The sequence below is a fragment of the Triturus cristatus genome, chromosome 6 (assembly GCF_964204655.1).
Source record: "Triturus cristatus chromosome 6, aTriCri1.1, whole genome shotgun sequence".
NCBI classification, from domain to species: Eukaryota; Metazoa; Chordata; class Amphibia; order Caudata; family Salamandridae; genus Triturus; species Triturus cristatus.
In genome coordinates, this window is record NC_140589.1 from 38,857,875 (window position 1) to 38,878,613 (window position 20,739).

The following is a 20,739-nucleotide window of genomic DNA, read 5'->3' on the forward strand; positions in this document are numbered from 1 at the left end:
AAGCCATAGTAAGTCATGATATTAACATCGAACCACCACCCAAAAAAAGGAAGGGTCGAGGACCTCAGAAGCAGACAAAAATTTGTCTAAAACCAACTGGGAAGAAGCCTAGACCCACTACCAATGATAGAGATCTGGTCAAGGGACCCTCCACATCCGTTTCACAGACTTTAATAGAGAGGAGGGTTACTGGGGCAGATTAGAGACTTTGACGTCAGTATTATTGGACCCAATATTGCAAAAAATAACTATGGTAGAATCTAGGCTATCTAAGCTGGAGGAGCTTGTGACTAGTAAATCCCCAGTTCAATTGGCCCCTTGTCAAAGCATAGTATCTGATTTGACACATAACAGAGGGATGGACAAGAGGGCTGATCAGGTTGGAAGTACCTTTATTAGCGGGCAGGCCCACAACTCAACTACTAATCCAATCATTTTAACTAATACTATCCCTAGTGTAGTTAATCCCCCTCTTCAGACTGGGCACCCACCCCCTAAAGTAGGACTACCTCAGTAGACCTTCAAGGTCACTCGCAATGTAGAGTTGACCTTAGTATGCCAAGTGTCGACAGACCGGATGGCCTACCGAGCATTGTAAAGAACACCACACATGAGGAAGGAGGGAGAGGCATAAATATTCAAGACCATCAGGAATCCATTCAGGTAAACTTTACCAACTCAATTCGAAATTTACACCTGCCGCCAGAAGCAAACCCTTCTACAGTTGTTCTGGCAAATGTTCCATCTTTACCACATAATGGGCTTGAACATTGGTCTACCCTAAGTAATAAGTCGTAAGGGGGAGATTGTGTAGTGTTAACTTTTAGCGCACCCATTTTAGTGCACGCAATCCTTGAAAGGGGAGGTAATTGGTTTGTTAATGCCCAAGATATAAACATACTACCACTAGGCTTTTTTTACCAACCCCCCCAGACCTCTTTGGTACTCACCCATGGAGGTGAATCACATGGGGAGCAGGCAGCCTAGATATATGGTTCCGGTGAGAAACTGATTTGACATCTTGAACCTATTTGAAGATGTAGACTGACTGACCGCGGGGACTGCTGGACACCCCACTCATAATTCTGGCCTGTATGATGGAAGGGGCGAGCATGTTAGTCTACAAATTAGTATCTCTGGCCTGGTTCATACAGAGAGAGTTAATTGCTTACCCTCTCGTGCTTCCAGGGAGCAGAGGGAAGTAGGTTCTGGCATATCTACTTTGAACTTGGATGCCTCAACCGAACCCCTAGAACATCTAGGCATAGAACACGCAAGTAAAAATATAGACGGGGTGCCACCTAGGAAAGTAGCCAGAACTAATGCTGCACTTATTAGTAAGACAACTCTGTAATATTGTTTTCTGGAATATGTCTGGTATACACTCCAAGTTAAACAATCCTATGTGGTAGAATTTTATATTAAAATTTAAGATATTATGTTTTCAGGAAACATGGTCTAAGGAAGTGTATCACATGAATGGGTATAGGACATATCACAAGCCAGCAGTAGATGGGACGAACGGAAGGGCTAAGGGTGGGCTACGTACATATATATTGTGTAGTTTGAAGGCGAAAAAGATAACGATGCTTGTTAATGAAATTTATTATCAAATGATTGTTATTCATGTAGATTGGAAATAGTGTATTGCTTTAGCTAACTTTTATAATAATATTCCCCCAGATAAAGCTGCGGCTATCGTAAAACAATAGGTCTCGTGTTTATGCAAGTTTAAGCTATTGGCATTGTAAATGCCAATGCCTATTATTTATGTTTTAAAAACGAAAACAAAAATGAAAGGCATTGTTATTTACAAGGTCAATAGCTCAGACTCACGTAAATGTGAGACCTATTGCATTGCAAATGCTTGTTTATCTTTCTTGCTCTGGGTCACAGTTTGATGAGTTAAAATACGTGCCAGTCCCTAAAACTGTAAAAAGAACTATTGATGGACAGAATGCAGAACAATGTCATACATTTACCCCAGTACAGCGATTTGGTCCTAAATCCATTGTTTGTTTGCTCACCATGCCATTCCAGTTTGGACCCAGCCATATGCAAATCAGTCTTGACCCTGTGCCCTATGGGAACAGTCCAGCCCGAACTGCCAGGCTAGGTCCTCCCTGAACTGGAAACAAGCACCCTAGGACCGGTTTCGGGGTTTCGGGGTTTCATCCCTCTTCAGCCAGGATAGCTTGATTCCAGTGGCATGGAGAGCACGGAACTCACGTCTGAGCATACCCGTCCCACTCGGGGTGACAAATGCAAAAAAAACTATTGATGGACAGATTGCGAAACAATGTCATACATTCACCCCAGTACAGCGATCTGGTATGGTGAGCAAAATAACGATGGATTTAGGCCCAGATCTCTGTACTGAGAAGGGGAAACATGTGACGCCCCAATCATCTCCAAAAAAAAGGACCTGGGGTCCCTAGGGCCAACGGTAAGGGGTTGGCTGCCTTTGGGGGCATCAGCACAGGGTCTGGCCACAGGCCTGGTCTTGTTGCCAAAGCTCCACTGCGCACGGCCAAAGGCCATGTGCAGCTTATGGCTGTGGGAGATTGGGTGCAGGCCAGGCCCTGTGGCCAACCCCTCGCCGTGTACGACCAAACTCCATGCAGAGCGTGGGGTGTGGCTGCTTGCAGAGGGTATGGCCAACCCCCTGCTGCGCACATCCGAAGGCCATGTGCAGCATGGGGGTTGGATTAACTTATGGTAATTAAATATTTATTTACGTTAAAAAAAATAACTAGACAGTGAGGAAAAAAACAAAGGAACATTATAGCTAGGTAAAAAGTTTTAAACTCTAAAACCACTTAAATTCACCAGTAATAGTTAGTTATCGCAAGTAACTATAACTCGTGCCCTAAGGTAACTACAACTCATACCCTCACCATGCACTGCTTATTACACTACATACATTTAAGAAACAAACTTGAAACAATAAATACAGAATGTGCAGGCATATAATATGTAAACTGACAGACAGTAAACACTGTAATTACATTACATATAATGATTTGGAAGACTACCAATGTTATTGACACAAAAATATTTTAAATATTTTATATACAATGTTTAAATAATCAACATCATAAAACATGATTGCCTTAAACAGTGTCCTGGACTATAGTCATTGCATAAGGTTATACATTCATGTAATAGGATGGTTATCAATCATATGGTCCTATTCAGTGTGCTAATCTATGGCACATCTGACTGGATACATGCGGATGCGAGGAGAGTTCCATAATTCTTCACATGCCAGGCACAGCAGCGTGCAGTCTACCCCGCCACGTTTGAATGTCAAGTCACATCAAAGGAAAAAAGTTATCCCTTTAAACACATGCATTTATCAATACACATTAAACCAGTTCCGGTGACCAGTGCTCTTTTTCGCTGATATCTCTCTGGAGTCCTAAGCGACAGAGACGGAAATTGCAACCTTCAACCTCCACCCTTCGGATGTGATATTGAGGGCCACCACATCATTAAAGCCCCCCCCCCCCCCCCCCCCGAGAGGCGTTCCATTCTTAAACTGTTATTGGCCATAAAGCCATAACTTTACTGAATGTTGAGACGGCTTCCTGATGAAGGCATTCCCGCCGAAACGCACATAGTGTCAATACACCATCAGCCTTTTTAAAATTCTGAGCCATTCACATTATGAACTAAAATGTTGTTGCATTATGGTTTAATGTATTAATGTGGTGTGTATCCAGTCAGATGTGCCATAGATTAGCATATTAGTTCTCTCCCTGCGCTTGGCAAGTTACCTTGTATGCAGGGGCCCCTGTTTCTCAAATTATTTACCCGACATAATACATCACTCATGACATCTTCTTTTACATCATTGATAAAATCACTGTGCATGGCAGGGGCGCGAGTTATAGTTACTTTAGCGCAGGAGTTATAGTTACTTGCGATAACATTTTACCTAACTATAACGTTACTTTAACCTTTGAATTTTTTCAGTGAATATATAGACATACACACTCACACCTATATATATGGTACTTATGAGAAAATTAAAAGACAACAACACCATCGTGATACGTAACTCAGATAAAGGTGGCAACATCGTGATATGGAGAAAAATGGATTACACTAAGGAAGCGTATGCCCAATTAAATGACAGGTCTTGCTATGCGAGAATCAGCAGTGTGAATCTCAAGGCTGTATACACAGAATTTCATCACAAGATACATATCTGGAAAATAGAGGGTTTAATCACAACACAGGAATTTAAATTTTAAAAAAATGACAGTGCTGTTATACCCACTATCTATATTATCCCTAAGGCTCACAAAGACCCAGTCAAGCCCCCGGGCAGACCAATTATATCGGCCCGCAACAGCCTCTTCTCAGTATGTGGATCATTTTCTGCAAGCACATGTGAAATCACTGCCATCATTTGTACAAGACACAAGTGATTTCTTGAGAAAATTGAAAGCAATTGAATGGCGAAGCAACTATGACATGTTGGCACTAGACGTGACTTTGTATACAAACATCAGGCACAAAGATGGTGTAAAAGCCATGGAATATTTTTTGAACAAAGACTGTGAACACTCTGGTGAACATAAAAGAATGCTTTTAGACATGGTGATGTTCTGCTTACACAACAATGTTTTCATGTTTAACAGTGTACTGTACCAGCAAACAAGGGGTGTAGCCATGGGGGCCAGCTTCTCTCCCAGCTATGCCTGTCTACACATGGGGTGGTGGGAGGAGCTGGTCCTGAACACCACACACTCACACTAAGTTAATAACAACATAAAATCATGGTTACGATATATTGACGATTTATTCGTGGTGTGGGATGGCACAGAGGAATCAGCCAGGCAGTTTGTGTCAGATATTAACATCAACGAGGTCAATTTGCACTTCACATCGACCATTAGCAACAGTACAGGAACCTTCTTAGACACACAAGTTTACATTGCAGACAACAAAATTGAGACTAAACTGTTCAGAAAACCGACATCAGGGAACTCTACACTACATGCAAGCAGCGCCCATCCCCGGCATCTCGTCAACAGTATTCCTTATGGCGAGATGCTGCATCTGAGGCGGATACATAGCAAAGAGGAGGCTCTCCTAGCAGCACAAGCAGAGTGTAGCAGTAGGTTCCGATAAAGGGGCTACTCACGTACAATCATTGAGGCAGCCATTACTAAATATATGGCCCGATCTAGAGATGAGTTATTGCAAGACAGTTCTGACAACATACCTAATTGTACAGGAGTGGACAAGGATAACAACAGGGGCACCAGTAAGGACTTCAGGCTTATTATGCAATACAGCAACCAGCACAACCAGTTACAGGCCATCATTAAGAGGAATTGGCCATTGGTGCTGAGCAACCCTGTCATCGGGCCGGATCTACCCCAAAGAGTATCTTTCACATTTAGTCGGGGTCCATCTATGAAAGATCAGCTAGTTGCAACAAGCCCCGAGTCCATAGACGGATCAAGTTGGCTCCAAAAACATAAAGGGTTCTACAAGTGCAAAACATGCAAGGCATGCCAGCATGGTGAAAACAGAACCACCTATCAAACACCGTTCAGCTCCAGGGTTCACAACATAACCAAATTGTTAACCTGCAAAACCGACCATGCAGTGTATGTCCTCTCCTGTCCTTGCAATTTGTCATATGTTGGCAGTACTAAATTACAAGCACATAAGCGAATACTGCAACATTTGAGGGCCAAATGCAATCAGGATAATACCTACCCGGTAGCCCGACATTTTATAGAGTCACCAATCAAACATTAAGGGGCTAAAGTACTTTGTGATAGACGCAGTACCACCTAGTAGAAGGGGAGGGAACAGAGAGAGCACGTTGAGAAAACTAGAGACTAGGTACATTATTGAGTTAGACACAAAGCAACCAGAGGGGCTCAACATGTCTGAAGATCTGTACACTTGTCTATGATCAACTGAGAGAGAACAATGACAATACGAGTAAGCTGCAACATCCACCGATAATGTGAATAGTCACAAGAATTTATTTTAACCATAATGTTAAACTATTGATTTTATTGTATTTATGACCAGTGCATGATCTACAGAACCATTATTGTGAAGCACATTTTAATAATGCAGGTGTTTGCAAAATGTATTGTGACATTTAATTGACTTAGAGGTTTTAGACATCATTGCACTGGCATACATTTATGAAGAAACTTCAGGTCATTTTAATGTATTACTTGAGTATTTATTATAAATAGAGACATATTTATATATATTTTTACAAGAGTATTGATACATCTGGGCACTCCCGCGGGGTTCGAAGCATATATATATACGGTCAAACCAGGATCAATCATCGGTCGAGCATATACACTATGTAAATCTGATGCACGTAATTACGGACAGCACTGACACATATATACGGCAGCTAATTAACTTCGGCAGGGGTCATCAAAAGATATTGAGCACTCATATAAACCCCCCTCTCCCGGGGCACACTATACCACTATGGACTGATATAAAGTGAGATATCAGCGGGAGGCGCACAATATGGTATTCATACCAAAACAGTTCTCATAGTCATAAGGGACAAGGGCTCACAGAATACTTGGAAGTAACAAGGACCTCAGCCATTGAGATAAGGACATAGCACGTCAAAGACACTCTGTTATGCAATAAATATGTATGAGCATTCTAGGTACTGACAGTACAGACAGAAGTCAAAATAGAGGTGCAATGGCAAAATATTTTAAAACATCACATATATGACTGAATATATTGGAGTCATTGAAAAACATTTAGCATCAGCGCTTAATTTTCAAATTTTGCCCATCCGTACATGCATTAACCGGCAAAAGAATCAATAGGTAAGAAATGGTGCGCATAAGCATGAACCATATGGGTTAACAGGTTGACGCACGTAGAATCAAAATTTATTAAATTAATTTTAAGTACTTTAATATGGATTCTAGATTACCAGTTTTTATCCTGTCAATATTTTAATCAAGTTTGCACATTTCCTATTATGAACAATCAATACTATGTATATAGGTATTTATTTGTTTAAGAATTTTTTTTACTTCTATGTCTATTGCCGAGTTTGCACACGTGATGCATCAAATTGAGCACTTGTCACTTTAAAAATGAAAAGATTACTCACTTCCTGTCATGTGATCATTGGCTCTTCCGAGCCGAAACGCGTCAAACCGAGTAAAGCAATAAAATACTGCAGCACGACATCGTGGTCCGTCTCCGTCTATGGTATGCATGCAGAGGAGTGACGGAGTGTTAGAAGGGCGACCTCCGGGGAGTCAGATGGTGTCGGACTGACCACCCTGAGAGGCACCGTTCGGTAAGGAAGCAGCCGAGCGCCGCTGAGAAGCCTCCTGGGCGAGGTCCTTCTCCTAGGATCGTACAGCCAAGTAATCCCCTCCCACCACAAAGGGACACAACCAGGGTATCAATGCTCACAAGTCGTTTATCAGAATAAAGGGTAGGTCTCCGTGGCAATATTTACTGGCGGATCAAGGGATCCAAAAGAGTCTCAGGGTTTGGTTAGGAACGGGGGTAGCGGGACAGTCTCAGTATCAGCCCGGGACATCGTCCACAGGGTTCGAGGGGTCGCCTCGGTGAGGTCGAGCCGCGACGAGGTCAGCAGGGCTCCGGTGGTTGCTTCAGCGAGGTCGAGCCGCGACGAGGTCAGCAGGGCTCCGATGTTCCGTGAGGGTCTTCTTCTCAGCAAGGGGGAGCCGCGACGCAGTCAGTAGGGCTCGAGTTCCAAGTTCCAGGTAATGAGTCTCTCTCCGTAGGGTCAGCCACGATCCGATCAGCAGGGCTCTGGACTCCAGGATACAACTGCCGTCCTGGTTGTGGGCTGCCCCAGATATATGGCTGGAGCCCTTTGATGTCCGGACCCTCGCGCCTGGGGGGCCGGAGGGGCCGGGATGAGAGAGTCTAGACACCCAGCGGGGGGGTGGAGCCATCGCCCAGGGAGGCCGGAGGGCGTTCGGGCCCAGGTGTCGGGGGCCGGCGGGAGGCCCCATCGAAACTCCCCTCCTCCGGGATCTGTGGAGTGGCCACTTGACCCCCTTGGGTCGGGTCTTGGCGCCTTGATGTTGGGGCTTTGCGGGGACCGAGGCCCGGGCGGGCCGCGTCGCGAAGGCTGTTGCGGGTAGCGGGGTACAAGTTCGGGGGGCCCGAAGGGTTGGGGTTGCCCCGTTTGGTCTGGTAGGAGGGTTCGGGACCACGCCACGAGGCCCGGTCCAACAGGCGTCCCCCCCAGCGGAAGGCAGGGAGGGTCACCCATCTTCTTGAGTGTTCTCCTCGCCGAGGCGGAAGAAGCGGGATAGGCCGTCGGCGTTGGCGTGGTCGTTGCCGGGCCGATGGTCTACAGTGAAGTCCATCCCCTGCAGAGAGATGGACCATCGCAACAACTTCGGGTTCTCGCCTCTCATATGCATTAACCACCACAAGGGCCGGTGGTCGGTTTGGACCCGGAAGTGGGTGCCGAAGAGGTAGGGCCGGAGCTTCTTGAGGGCCCACACCACGGCAAAGGCCTCTCGTTCAATGGTGCTCCATCTTTGCTCCCGGGGCAGCAGGCGCCGGCTGATGAAGTCCACCGGCTGGTCAATCCCCTCAGAGTTCACTTGGGACAAGACAGCCCCGACTCCGTATTCCGAGGCATCAGTCTGTACCACAAACTCTTTGCTGTAGTCGGGAGCTTGTAGCACGGGGGCGGTACACATCGCTGTCTTGAGGGTCTCGAAGGCCGCCTGACAGAGGGGCGTCCAGTGCACCTTCTTTGGTTGCTTCTTTGAGGTGAGCTCCGTGAGGGGGCCCACAATGCTTCCGTAGTTCTTAATGAACCGCCTGTAATGGCCCGTGAGTCCCAGGAAGGCCCTCACAGCGGTTTGGGTGGCTGGGGGCTCCCAGGCCATGATGGCGTCGATCTTTGGCTGGAGGGGAGCCACATGGCCGCTCCCCACTTGATGTCCCAGATAGGTTACGGATCCTTGGCCTATCTGACATTTGCTGGCTTGTATTGTGAGCCCGGCCCTTTGGAGGGCGGTCAGAACCTCCCAGAGGTGCCTCAGGTGTTCGGCCCAGTGGCTGCTGAACACCGCAATATCGTCCAGGTAGGCGGCGCTGAACGCTTCTAGGCCGGCCAGTACCTTGTTCACTAGTCTTTGGAAGGTCGCCGGGGCATTCTTCATGCCGAAGGGCATCACTCGGAAGTGGTAGTGGCCATCGGGGGTGGAGAAAGCAGAACGCTCTTGGGCGCCCGGGGTGAGCCTGATCTGCCAGTATCCGGCGGTGAGGTCAAAGGTGCTAAGGTAGCGGGCTGCTCCTAGGCGGTCGATCAGTTCATCTGCCCGAGGAATGGGATGGGCATCGGTTTTGGTGACGGCATTTAATCCCCGATAGTCCACGCAAAACCGGAGCTCCGGGGTGGTGCCCGGGGCGGCAGCTTTCTGCACCAGGACCACAGGGCTGGCCCAGGGACTGTCAGAGGGCTCGATGACCCCCAGGGCCAACATCTTGGAGACCTCGGCGTGGATGCAGGCCCGCACCCGGTCGGGGACTCGGTAGGCTCGGTGTCGCACGGGGGGGGCTGTCCCCGGTGTCGACGTCGTGGACGCACCATCGGGTGACTCCGGGAGTGAGGGAGAAGAGAGCAGCGAAGTGATGCAGCAGTCCTTGACACTCTTGGCGCTGCTCCGCAGTCAGGGTGGCGGAGAGGATGACTCCCTCTACGGAGCCGTCCTTTTCGGAGGTTCTCGGGAGGTCGGGTAGGGGCTCGGAGTCGTCCTCGGCCCCATCGTCCGTAGCCATCAGCAGGCTAAGTTCCGTTCGGGCAAAGTGGGGTTTGAGCCTGTTGGCGTGGAGAACCCGGAGGGGGTTCCTGGGGGACTCCATGTCGACCTGGTAGGTGACGGGGCTCTTTTTCTCTACCACCTTGAAGGGCCCGGTCCATTTGTCCTGGAGAGTACATGGGTCAACGGGCGACATGACCCAGACCTTCTGGCCTGGCTCGAACTCGATGGAGTAGGCGTTCTGGTCATACCAGCGCTTCATTTCCTCCTGGCTGGCCTCGAGGTTGGCTTCGGCCAGTTCCCTGAATTTCCGGGTTTGATTCCGCAGGGTCAGGAGGTACCGGTAGACGTCGGGCGGAGCATCCTGGACGGTAGTCTCCCAGCCTTCTTTGACCAGGCTGAGGGGGCCCCGGACAGGGTGTCCGTACAAGAGTTCGAAGGGGCTGAACCCCAGAGACTTCTGTGGGACCTCCCGATAGGCAAACAGGAGGCAGGGCAGCAGGACGTCCCATTTGCGTCTTAGGGGCTCCTCCAGGCCCTTGATCATTCCTTTCAATGTCCTGTTAAATCGTTCGACTAGTCCGTTCCCCTGGGTGTGGTACGGGGTGGTGAACTAGTAGGTGACCCCGCATTGTTGCCACAGGGACCGCATATATTTTGAGATGAAGTTCGTGCCTCGGTCGCTCACGACCTCCCGGGGGAAACCCACTCTGGAGAATATCCCCATTAAGGCCCGGCCCACTACGGGGGCCGTCACTGTTCAGAGAGGGATGGCTTCAGGGTATCGGGTGGCATGATCGACCAGGACGAGGATGAAGCGATGTCCTTGGGAGGTTCGGGGGTCCAGAGGCCCCACGATGTCGATACCTACCCGCTCGAACGGGGTGTTTACTATTGGAAAGGGTTGGAGAGGGGCTTTGACTTTTCCCCCACTCTTCCCGCTGGCTTGGCAGGTCGGGCAGGTGCGGCAATAATTGTCCACATCCTTCCGCATTCGGGGCCAGTAGAAGTGGGTCACCAGGCGGCTGTAGGTTTTGTCTTGCCCCAGGTGCCCGGTGAGGGGCACATCATGCGCCAGATTGAGGAGGAAGTCTCGGAATCGGAGGGGGACCACCAGCACTCGGCCGGCCCCCAGTTCTGCGGTCTTCTGCTCGCTGTAGAGGAGGTCATTGTCCCAATAGACCCAGTGGGTTCCCGTTTGCTCTCCGGTGGCCTGGGCGGCTGCTTGCTGTCGGGTCCCTTCGAGGGAGGGGCAGGTTTTCTGTTCTTGGCGGAACTGCTCCCTGGTGGGGCCACCTTCTTGGCGCCATTGGGCGAGTTCGGGTAGGTCGCCGAGCGCGGCGACCTCGTCCGGGGGGATTTCTGGCGGCCCGGACTGAGCGCCGGCTTCTTCTTTGACGGAGGGGGGTGGCGGTTCGGGCCACTCCGGCTCTTCGGGGGGAGCAGGTATGCTCGGCTGGATGGCCCGGGCGGTCGTGGACCGGGTGGTTGCGCAAACCCACTCGGGCAGTCCCAGCATTCCCAGATGCTCTCGGGGCTCGACGTGGGCCCAAGGGGAACTTTCCAGGTCGTTCCCCAGGAGGCAGTCTACGGGGGCGTCGTCGCGGACGGTCACCTTCAGCATGCCCGACACTCCCCCCCACTCGAAGGGAATCCGGGCCATCTGGCACAAGCTCTCGGTGTTGTCTGCCGACCGGACGGGGCACAGTACATTAGGCATGATCTGTTCGGGGGTCACCAAGTGGCAGCGGACGGCTGTCACGCTGGCTCCGGTGTCGCGGAGGGCTTCGGCCCGGCGCCCATTAATGGTGACCCACTGTTGGTACTTCTGGGTGTTGCTCGGGATGGGAGCCCGGGGCACCATTTCCCGGCTGCCCAGGCATACCAAGGTCATGGCGGCGGGTTCCCATTCGGTTGGCTCTGCGTCGTCGTTCTCTTCATCTTCTCCCCCTTCTCCCAGGGCCGTGGCCGCCAACTGGCGGGGGGGTGGCCCGGTGGTCCCGGCTCGTCGGTTCACGGGTCACTGGCATAGTGCCCTGGCTGTTGGCAGTTGTAGCACGTTACCGTCGGTCGAGGCCCTGGTCGGGCTAGGGGGGTCCCTCTTCGGCCGAGGGACGGGGACGTGCGGTTCGGGGGCGGTCCCCGGGGAGGACTCCGGGGCGGCCCTGCTGGAAAGTCTCTGTTTCGGTTCGATCCCCCTCCTCCGCCGCGCTGGCGGGGGTGCCCCGGGTTGTTCCGCTGGTACTCCCCCATCGAGTTCCAAGGGACCCGGGTGTTCACCCATCGATCGGCCTCGGCGGCGAGCTTCCGCGGCTCGGTCAGCTTGCTGTCGAGGAGGTGCTTTCTCAGCTCGATGAAGCAGTTGTTGGAGAGGTGCTCCCATACAATGAGGTCGAACAGCTGTTCGTAGGAGGTGACTTTGCTGCCCTTGATCCACCCTTCCAGGGCTCTGCTGAAAAAGTCTACGTAGTCCACCCAGGTGGTACCGGGGAGCTTCCTGCAGTCCCGGAAGCGCTGGCGGTACATCTCTGGGGTGAGACCATAGCGGGTGAGCAGGGCCTCCTTAATATGGTCATAAGAGGTCATCACTGCGTCTGGGAGCTGTAGCAGGGTGTCTCTGCCTTCGCTGAGGAACCGTCCCCATAGGCCGGCACCCCAATCTTTCCGGGGTACCCGATGGGCGGTCATGGCTACCTCGTAGGCCTTGAACCATTGTTGGATGTCGTCATTCTTGTAGTACTCTTTGACGACATCCTTGGGGATATGTACCTTCGCCTCGGCCGGAGGAGGGTTGTCCCTGTTTCCGGGGGCGCCGGTCTCTCCATTTTTGGACTTAATTTCAAGTTCTTTAAGGCCCCGCTCATGCTCGAGGGTTAGCCTCCTCTCTTCCAGTTCTCGGTGCCGTTTTTTCTCCTTTATTACTTCTTGCAACCGTAGTTGCTCTAGGGCCAATTTCTTTTCTGCTAGTAGGAGTTCGCCGTCCAGGCGGAGTCGGGCGAGCTCTAACTCGTGGGTCCGGACCCTCTCCCGTTCTCGATCTCTTCCGGGGAGAGGCAGGTCTCCATGCTAGTTCTTCTCCCATCTGCTGGGGCTGCTGCTGGTTGCTAGTGCACGCTTGGCACCGGGTTTTCTTCGGTTTGAGGTGAAGCCGCTTCGGGCTCTACCCAGGCCCTTAGGGCTTTCTGCAGGTCTTCTTTTGTGTTTAATCCGGAGGTCGCGATGCCTTTGTCTTTACAAAACTGTTTTAGTTCCTTATGGGTATATTCCTCCAACCGTTCTTGTTGGAACTCCGCGGTTGGGGTGGTCTCTTGGTTGCTCATAGTTACTCTGTGTCTGGGTAGGTAGTGGGTGAGTTACTCGCTGTACGATTTGCGTCGGGCTCGGATCGCACCGCTGGCCACCAATGTTAGAAGGGCAACCTCCGGGGAGTCAGATGGTGTCGGACTGACCACCCCGAGAGGCACCGTTCCATAAGGAAGCAGCCGAGCGCCGCTGAGAAGCCTCCTGGGCGAGGTCCTTCTCCTAGGATCGTACAGCCAAGTAATCCCCTCCCACCACAAAGGGACACAACCAGGGTATCAATGCTCACAAGTCGTTTATCAGAATTAAGGGTAGGTCTCTGTGGCAATATTTACAGGCGGATCAAGGAATCCAAAAGAGTCTCAGGGTTTGGTTAGGAATGGGGGTAGCGGGACAGTCTCAGTATCAGCCCGGGACGTCGTCCGCAGGGTTCGAGGGGTCGCTTCGGTGAGGTCGAGCCGCGACGAGGTCAGCAGGGCTCCGGTGGTTGCTTCAGCGAGGTCGAGCCGCGATGAGGTCAGCAGGGCTCCGATGTTCCGTGAGGGTCTTCTTCTCAGCAAGGGGGAGCCGCGACGCAGTCAGCAGGGCTCGAGTTCTCAGTTACAGGCAATGAGTCTCTCTCCGTAGGGTCAGCCGCGATCCGATCACCAGGGCTCTGGACTCCAGGATACAACTGCCGTCCTGGTTGTGGGCTGCCCCAGATATGTGGCTGGAGCCCTTTGATTTCCGGACCCTCGCGCCTGGGGGGCCGGAGGGGCCGGGATGAGAGAGTCTAGACACCCAGCGGGGGGTGGAGCCATCGCCCAGGGAGGCCGGAGGGCGTTCGGGCCCAGGTGTCGGGGCCGGCGGAAGGCCCCATCGAAACTCCCCTCCTCCGGGATCTGTGGAGTGGCCACTCGACCCCCTTGGGTCGGGTCTTGGCGCCTTGATGTTGGGGCTTCGCGGGGACCGAGGCCCGGGCGGGCCGCGTCGCGACGGCTGGTGCGGGTAGCGGGGTACAAGTTTGGGGGGCCCCGAAGGGTTGGGGTTGCCCCCGTTTGGTCTGGTAGGAGGGTTCGGGACCACGCCACGAGGCCCGGTCCAACACGGAGTTTTGGGATATATATATATAAATTCAACCAAACAAAGACAATATTGTGCGCTGTCAGTTACAAAAGACTCCACAAGATCAAATTATCCCAAGGGTGTTTATTCATAAACACCCTTGGAATCATTTGATCTTGTGGAGTCTTTTGCAACTGAGAGCGCACGATATTGACTTTGTTTGGTTGAGGATTACGTCCCGGCGTGTGCGCCACTTCCCGCGGGTCCCGAGCAGTCGGAAGGAGCGTTCTTTGCAAATTATATATATATCGGGACTGTGCTGTGATATATATATATATATATATATTATCTACTGGCGGTCGCCAGTAGATAGTTATAGTTAGGACCGAGTTTCCATAGGAAATCTGAAAATTCTATTTTGAATAACTTTGGCGCCGGTTGACGAATCCTCGCGAAATTTTCAAAACTAATGTGGCGCTCCGCTCAGCTTCTACCCTGAAAGTCTCGGGGTGATTCGTCAAGCAGGGGCTGAGAAAAAAGGGGGGTCCCTAAACGCGTTTTCCCCATGCATTTTCCCATAGGACCTTTAGTCGAAGGTACAGCCCGAATGGCTGAACAGAATTACTTGAAATTTGGCAAAGAGGTAGTCCTCAGGTCAGGCATGTGCCTTTTGGATATATGGTGTCAATCTGTTCAGTAGTTCCTGAGAAAATTGCAGTTAAATGTACATAAATATCTATAAGCGCGCACCGTGCCGTGCGCGAGCGTAATTCTGATTGGTGGTTAGATGTCAGTCAACATTCGAATCGGTCGAAATCAGGAAGTGTCGGACGCCATTTTCTGTGTCGCAGTGAAAAAGAAAGGTGGACAACGTGAAAAGGGGGCAGGGTAGAGAGTTCCTGACCCCATAGCCTTTGTCAGGGGGTCCCTGAAGGACCCCGAAGGGTGAAAAAAACATTTTTTTTTTTTTTAAATCGCGGGGTGCGCGCACGGTGAAAAACCCTTAATACAAAAAAAAACATTTAAAACTGTTTATAAGTTTATAGAAGATATTAACTATGCTGTTCAACTTTATCCAAATTCAAAAAAAAAGAGCTGAGCCATTCCATATTACAGGATACAGTCAATCTATAACTATATACATAGGTAGTTTATTGTAAAATAAATATATAAAAAATATAATAATACATACATAAATTAGCATTTAAAAAACCTTACAAATTCACTAAAAAAACCATAGGTTTCACACACGTTATAGTTAGAAATTAGCATTTAAAAAACCTTGCAAATTCACTGACAAAACCATAGGTTTCACACATGTTATAGTTAGCTGGACATTTCACTCGTAAAAAAACATTAAAATTCCCCCGTTATAGTTAGTTCAGCTAACTATAACTCGCGCGACCGCAATCCACTGCTGATGATGTCACATATTACATCACTCATGACATGGTCAGTGACATCACTCAAGACATCACTGATGACATCTCAAATGACATCACTGATGACATCACTGATGACATCATCCAGTGAATATGTGTCTTTATGAAAAATAAATATTTTTTAAATATGTATATCTAAAGGTTAATGGAAGAATAAATGGGTAAATAAGTGTCTAAATGGATGGTTTTTTTTGTAAAAATAATTGTATAACTGACTTATTAACAGTATCTTAGTGAATACAGTGATGTAATATGTGAAGTCATCAGCAGTGGATTGCAGTCGTGCGAGTTCTAGTTAGCTGAACTAACTATAACGGGGGAATTTCAATGGTTTTTTACGAATGAAATGTCCAGCTAACTATAACATGTGTGAAACCCTTCGGCTCCGCTGCTATGACCACAAGGAGTATATGGTGCGGGCACATGCGGAGCGTGACAAGGTGGGGACGCTTTTGGCCTGGCTGGCTGATCCGGCGGCTCGGGGCTCCCCGATGGTGTCGTTGGCTGCGCCGACGGGGAACCTGGTCCACTCGCAAAAGGGGATTAATGACTTGTTTTTGGGTTACTATTCCCTGCTGTACCGGAGTAGGATGCAGGGTCTACCGGATGGGCTGGACGATTACTTGGAGGCTGCGGGGTTGCCCCGCCTAGACCCGGAACAGGGTTCTGCTCTGGGGTCGGAGATCTCTCTGGGCGAAATTAGAGCGGCGGTCAAGCACATGGCGCGGAAGAAGACTCCTGGGGCTGACGGCCTTCCGGTGGAGTTCTACGCTGCGTATTTGGACATTCTGGCGCCGCGGCTGCAGGCGGTATATCGGGATGCGTGGGGTCTGGGGCGGCTTCCGGCCACCGTGAGAGAGGCGATCATAGTCCCATTGTTGAAGAAGGGTGGGGTTCCTACCTCCATGGCGGCACACCGGCCGCTTTCCATGCTCTCGGTTGACTACAAGATTCTTAGTAAGATCTTGGCCACGCGATTGTTGGGTCATATGCGCTCCTTGGTTCATTCGGATCAATCGGAGTTCATCCCGACTAGGAACACTGCGACGTGCATTCGGCGGTTGGTGCGGATAATGGGAGACGAGGGGAGGGGAGATCGGAGGCCGCGGTGTTATCGGTCGACATTGAAAAGGTGTTCGATAGTGTGGAGTGGCCGTATTTGTTCCGGGTTCTACGGGAATTTGGCCTCGGTGATAATTTTGTGCGCTGGACCGAGCTGCTGTATAGCTCCGCTACGGCTAGGGTCCGTACGGGACGTACTATTTCAGCGGCGTGCTTGGTGGGGAGGGGCACACGCCAGGGTTGCTCTCTCTCCCCGCTGTTGTTCGCGCTGGCCGTGGAGCCTTTGGCGGCCCGCGCCCGGCAAGGGCAGTACTACGGGGGGGTTTGGTGGCGCGAAGAACTGCAACACATATCGTTGTATGCGGATGACCTCCTGTTGTATCTGGCTGATACGGGGGATTCCCTCTGGGGTGCTCGGACTTTGCTGGAGGAATTTGGTCGCTTGTCGGGGTTGCGGGTGAATTGGACTAAGACCTGTCTGTTTCCTCTGTCGCTGGGAGCGCGGCAGCCCTTGGCGCTGGATGACCTGCGGTGGGAGCCCGGCTGTTTGCCGTACCTGGGCGTCCGTATATTCCACACCCCCAATGATCTTTTTGAGGGGAATGTGGGGGGCGCGCTGAGGGGGCTTCGGGGTAGTATGGTGTTCTGGCGCACCCTTCCCCTCTCGGTTGCTGGGCGAGTGGCGCTGTTGAAGATGATAGCGCTACCGCGCCTGCTCTACTATTTCCGTACTTTGCCGATCTGGATTCCGGCCGCCTTTTTCCAGATGCTTCGGTCCTTAATGACAGGGTTCATTTGGGGAACTGGGAGGCGACGAGTGGCGATGTCGACGCTGTTGAGGCCACGGGAGGCGGGCGGGCTGGCAGCCCCCGATTTTGAATGGTACTATTTGGCGGTGCAGCTGCAGTGGCTGACGCAGGCCGTGGCACGTGAGTTTCGGGGCCCGGAGGGTCCGCAGGATAGGGTCATTCCGCGCCATGTATTGTCGTTCATTGTGCTCCGGCAACGGCTCAGATTGGATCAGCTTACCCTTGAGGAACGCACACTTCGGCTGTGCTGGATCCGTAGTCAGAAACGGGCAGGGTTTGCTCGGCCGTATGCCCCGGAGATACCGTTGGGCATGTGCACGGCCCTCCCGCACGGCGGGGACTGGTCGGCCCTGGCTCACTGGGAGGAGTGCGGGGTGCATATGATTGGGGACTTATACGGAGATGGCGTTTTGCTGTCGTTTCAGGACCTGCAGGGGGCATATGACCTGCCGCGGGGGGACTACCTTTTGCATGCTGCCTTGGTGCGTGGGATCCAGAAGCACTGGGGGATGGGGCTGTCGGAACCCCCAATTTCCCAGGGATGTCAATTGTCAATACGTCACTATGGCGGCGGGTACGGTTAAGGCTATTACTTGTCTGTATAGACGGTTGTCCACGGAGAGGCTGGCACCCTTGGAAGTCCTGCGGGGTAAATGGGAGGGGGATCTTGGCAGGCCCATTCCTGAGACGACTTGGGCACAGCTTTTACGGCGGGCCTGGAAGGGCACGCGCAACGCTAGATTCCAGTTGATCCAATTTTACACCCTTCATAGGGCTTACCTCACTCCGGTCAAAATTCTGCGGTATTTTGGAGGCTCTCAGTCGCCATGCCCTCGATGCGGAGTAGAAGGGGCTGATTTTGGTCACATGTTCTGGTCCTGCCGGGACCTGGGCTCGTACTGGGCGGATGTGGTGGCATGTTTGAATCAGGTGACTGACCGTGAGTTGGAGGTGGAGATGGGGACTTGTCTTTTGTTGTGGTTTCCGCACACCCCCCGCACTAAGGTCACAAGCAAGTTTTGCGATTTGGGGCTGATACTAGCGAAGCGGGAGCTTACTCTGCATTGGAAGGCAAAGTCCGGCCCGAGTTTTCGGAGATGGAGGGGGAGTTTCCTGGCCTGGGCGGGAAGCGAAGGGACGCTTCGGCACCAGATGGCCAGGCGGACCGCTAATGAGAAGGCGCTGGATGTGGCGAGTGCGTGGGAGGTGTTGGTGGAAGAGCTGCGCTCCTGGGAGATGAGGAATGTAGAGCCTGTGGAGGATGGGGATTCTGTAGACGTGGATGGGGGAGTGGGACCTGGGACGGGGTCGGCGGGGGCTGCTGAGGAGTGCATGCAGGACGGGGTCACTTAGTTACACTCATGGAGGACTTGCTCTCTGCATTCTACCTGGGCAGGGGTTGAAGAGCGCAGGTGGGAACAGGGCTGCGGAGGGAGGCCACGGCGGGACCCTCTTTCTCGGGCTGACTACTAGCAGGGGTTTGCCCGTTTGCCCGGAGCGGGGATGTCTTAGGCCATAGGGCCAGATGGAAGGTGGCTGCTGAGGACTTACTGCGGGCACACTGACTGGGGGGGGCGGGGGTAGAGGGGGCGGCGGGTGGGGGATGTAGGGTAGACATGCAGTGGAACGGATTTCTCCTGATGTGTTTTTGGAGGGGGGATTCCTCGTCTGCTGGTCATATGTGTAATGTTGGTCTGTAAGGCCTTGGGTGTGAAAACTTAATAAAATCTTTTATAAAAAAAAAAAAAAACATGTGTGAAACCTATGGTTTTTTCAGTGAATTTGCAAGGTTTTTTAAATGCTAATTCCTAACTATAACGTGTGTGAAACCTATGGTTTTTTTAGTGAATATATATATATATATACACATTATCTACTGGCGGTCGCCAGTAGATAGTTATAGTTAAGACCCATTTTCCATAGGAAATCCGCAACATTCTATTGGGAATAACTTTGGCGCCGGTTGACGAATCTTCGCGAAATTTTCCAATCTTTTGGCCAGCTCTGCTCCTACCCTGCAAGTTTCGTGGTGATTCATCAAGCGGGGGCCGAGAAAAAAGGGGGGTCCGAAAACGCGTTTTCCCCATGCAATTTCCCATAGGATCTGTTGTCGCAGCTACAGCCCGTACCGCTGAATGGAATGACAGCAAATTTGGCAAAGAGGTAGTCCTCAGTTCAGACTCGTGCCTTTTGCATAAATGGTGTGAATCTGTTCAGTAGTTCCTGAGAAAATTAGAGTTAAAAGTACATATATATCTATGGCCTCGGAGGATCCGCGCACATTATACGCACCCTGAGCGCACCCTCCCCGAACCGAGCGCGCACCCTCCCCGATCGCACGCTGAATGCTAATTGTCTGTCGATTGTCTATCTACATTCGAAACCAGGAACTGTTGGCGGCCATTTTCTGCCTCGGTAGAAGCGAGGCTGAAGAAGCAAGGGGAATAAGTGTGTAAAACATATAAAGGGGGCAGAGTGGAAATACTGTGACCCTCTAGAGGTGCTTAGGGGATCCCAGAAGGAACCCCTGGGGCACCCTTTTTTTTGTTTTTTTTAGACGGAGAAATGCGCGCGGGGTGCGCGCATCCTAATGCATTGGGTGCACGGATTTTCTCACGTTGGGTGCGCGGATCCAAAAACATGGAAAAAAATATATAAAATAAAGTTTTGAACATATAGTTAAAAAAATATTTTGAAAAATATAAAAAATATGTTTGAAAACCCATTAAATTCAAATAATATTTTTTAATTTTTAATAGAATTAATTGAAAAAATAAGTTTAAAAAATGGCGATGGTCTGTGGCCCAAAAGGGTCAAAATCTAGGAAGCTTATGGTAAAAAACTTCACCATCGAAAAGGTGGATAATTTTAATTACCTGGGAAATCTCTTTAATAATAAACTGAGCTGGGCCCCTTTGATGAAGGCCCGAGTGCAGAGTGCTAGTCGATCCATAGAGGGCCTGTTCCGTTTTTGCAGTACGCTGGGTCAAAAACCGGTCGCACACCTAAAAACTTTGTACAGATCAAAATGCTTATCTGTGGCCACTTATGGGGCGGGGGTATGGGGGATTGAAAACCCGGCCGCGATACAGGTCATGGAAAATACATTTTTTAAACGCTTATTATCAATCCCTTCGGGTTCGTCAAACAGTTTTTGCCATGTTGAGATGGGAATGGATTATGTGACTGATGCCGTTCGCATCTCCCCTTCATTACTTTGGGGTAAAATATGGTTATCTGAAATCTTAAGTTTTCCAAAGAAATTCTTCAAGATTGTAAAAGTCTTGATTA

At 50.8% G+C, this 20,739-nt stretch overlaps 1 protein-coding gene across 2 annotated transcripts in view; it reads left to right on the plus strand.

Annotated features, from left to right (window-relative positions):
- The window catches only part of LOC146813713 (uncharacterized), a 257,929-nt gene that overhangs the window by 529 nt on the left and 236,661 nt on the right, over positions 1 to 20,739 (plus strand). The window lies entirely within an intron of this gene.